The sequence below is a fragment of the Merops nubicus genome, unplaced genomic scaffold (assembly GCF_000691845.1).
Source record: "Merops nubicus isolate BGI_N331 unplaced genomic scaffold, ASM69184v1 scaffold52880, whole genome shotgun sequence".
Classification (NCBI taxonomy): domain Eukaryota; kingdom Metazoa; phylum Chordata; class Aves; order Coraciiformes; family Meropidae; genus Merops; species Merops nubicus.
The window spans coordinates 4,322-7,313 of NW_008585888.1; positions in this window are offsets into that span (position 1 = coordinate 4,322).

The window sequence follows — 2,992 nt, forward strand, 5'->3', positions numbered from 1 at the left end:
ATAACACAGTGAGTGTATGTCTAGACAGGACCCTGATTTTCCACTTGTCTTCCATGCTCTTAATGGCATCCTTCCTCTACCTCTCCTCAAAACTCCATATCAAACGTTTATTGTGGTGGCTAAGAGGAACAAATAATGCAATCTCTTCCCCATGTGGCTGTGCAATAGAGATTTGACACAAGCAGCATTAGAGTATTTATGACTTTGATGCAAGCCAGCAAATTTTTTATAAGCTAATAACATTCCAGTTCAAGAGGCTGGATTCTTATTTTCATGGCTCAATATCTTCTATAAATCTAGAGCAAACAAAAGCATCAGAAACAGTTGCATGAATTTCTCCTGTCAAGCCAAGCAGCTAAAATCCTGAGAAATCAAGCTAGTAGAGCAAAAGTCAAGAGCACAGACAGATCTTACTCTGCAGGCCTAGCCAGTTATCTCTTTCTGCTTCTGGCTTCTTTCAGCATTGTTCTTATAGTTTGGAAAAACAAGCAAACCAACAAAACATAAAGCAACCCACCTTTTAAGGGTTAATAACTGTCTGTTTTCTAATTGTTAGGTGTTTAGATCTCTGTAAAATCCCTTGTAAGTTTTGGGTGGTTTGAAGTAACTGGCCAACTATCTCCTGAACAGGGCTAACCAGAACTAAAAAGAAAACTCACAGACCTGTGCTATATCCAGTCAGTACCCACCTTCCTTCACAGTGGAAGAAACTGGAGACCTCTACTAAATGATACCTTCTTTTAATCCCCTAGTCCTTTTCATCCTTCCTATGAGAGCTTCCTTCCCACAGCCTTAGAACACTGACATGAAAGGAAATCATTATGAGCATCTGAATCTTTGGTAACTTCCTTAAATTGAGTCATAGGTGGAATAAAAAGGCTAATTACTGCCAAAATATAAACATACTTCATATTTACAGCAGACCTAAGTAGGTAATATCTTACCCAGTTCAGGTATTCATGCTCTACAGTACCAATAAATGTGCCCTCTACCTGTGACATTCACCCTGAAAAATTTGATGGCACCACTTTGACTAGTTTGTGCCCCTCTGTCTCCACAGGGTTATGGCACAGGAAACTCATACGATGACAAGATTTTTCATGATTATGAGCAGTAGCTCAGCAATGGAATTCTCCTTTAAGGGCCTCTTCCAAGAACTGTCAAAAAAAAATCTTCCAGTTCAAGCAGGACAGTTTTGATCACCCCCTTAAGTGGTTTAAAGAGTCCAATTCTTTGTCAAGGTTCTCAGAGGAAGGAGGCAATTTCTCACAGCACACAGTATTAGTCCCCAGCCTATCAGTCACTGTTATGAGACAAGCCTTGAGAGCCTGATGGCTGAGGTCTATTAACTGCTCACAAGATTGATAGCAGGCCAGGTTGCAAAGGAAACGTTAGATTTCCAATCAGTTCAACAACCTTTTAAAACTTCTTGCAATACCATAGTAGAATAGATTCTGCCTGAAACACACAGATATTTCATCAGAAACTATTTTTCATTTATGATTCCATAAAGAGAAAGTTAACTGCATCTGCACAAGCCAGGAAGCTGAAGCCTTTCTCTTTCAATTCCCACTTAGTTTCAGCTCAGGAATTTATCTTCTGTTTCATCAGGAAATTAGTGTGGAATAGCAGCCTATGTAGTTACTACAGACTTTGAAGCTATTATACATCCACAATGCTTAAGTAATAGTGTTAATTTAATTTAATTTTTTTTTTTTAGGGTAAGACAGTACTACTCTAGAGCAATATCATCCAGTCTTTTCCTCTCATGGATGAGATTGTTTCAAAGATTTCTTTGTATTAGGGGATGTAGGAAAATGCAACCCAAATATACCAGGGCAGTCATGCAGAATTGTGCCAAGCCCATATTTTTCAGTAGTTCTCCTATCAGACTTAAGAAATTGACACTGCCTCAACTCTAAAGAAGTTAGTTGGCGCCAGAGGGTATCTGGCTGCCGGGAAAGCAGTCAGCCTTCTGCTCCCAGAACGAGGAGGGCCAGAAAGAAAAGCAGTTCTCTGTGAAGCACATTTCTGCTTACCTGGAGGAGTGGCAGGAATTCTGATGTGCTGTTGTGGTCGGTGCCCATCGTCTCAGATTTTTTCCTCTTCCAAACGAGTACTCAACACTACTTCATTCACACTGCTTGTACCCACATAACCACACTCTGATCTTTACAGTGGTTTACTGCAGCTTTGCTTGTATCTCTTTCCAAGTACTTAATTTTACAGTTCATCTAATGAGTCCCTTGGAGTTAATTTCACTTTAATGTAAGTTAATTCCCATACTTTAACTGTACAGCTTGCAGGTGTAGAAAGATCGCTTCAACCACATGATGCTATAGATCTGAGATAATTCTTCAAATGTGCTATTAATTAACAATCATGAGAACTATTTTGACATCTGTTATTTATAAACATGTAAGCAAACCCAGAATCAAAGATTAAAACTCAATGAGCCAGGCTCATGTACTTAGTATTGCTTACCCTTCAGAGAAGATTCTGTGTTCCCATTGCAACCCTGAAAGCATGAAACACTCAAATCCTAGTAGCAAAATTAATCTACTTAAATATTTTGACATCCCAGATATTCTTAATATCTCATCAGTATTAATGAAGAGGCTTGAAAGGTCCATAAGGTCTTCAAGTCAGCAGTTTTGCCAAAGAGGGAAAAAATGCAACACTCAGTTCTGAATGGTAGAGCAACAGAATGGTCATACTGTTTCCCTCCAAAATGATCTGGTTTCTTTAAGGCTGAAAAGAAAGTTGGCCAAAAGTTTTTCTGCAATACTTGAATGCACATATCATAGTTTCAAATCTGACATGCTACTTGAAAAGACATAAGGAATAACAGTCCATTTTATATTGGAATAACTACATATGCTTTTGCATTCATAATTGGTCCTGGGTTAAGTTTCAGATGTGAACTAAAAGCTGTTTTACTGTAACCACACAGGGCCTAGATTTCTGGATTCTGTGATATTTTGGTCTTTCC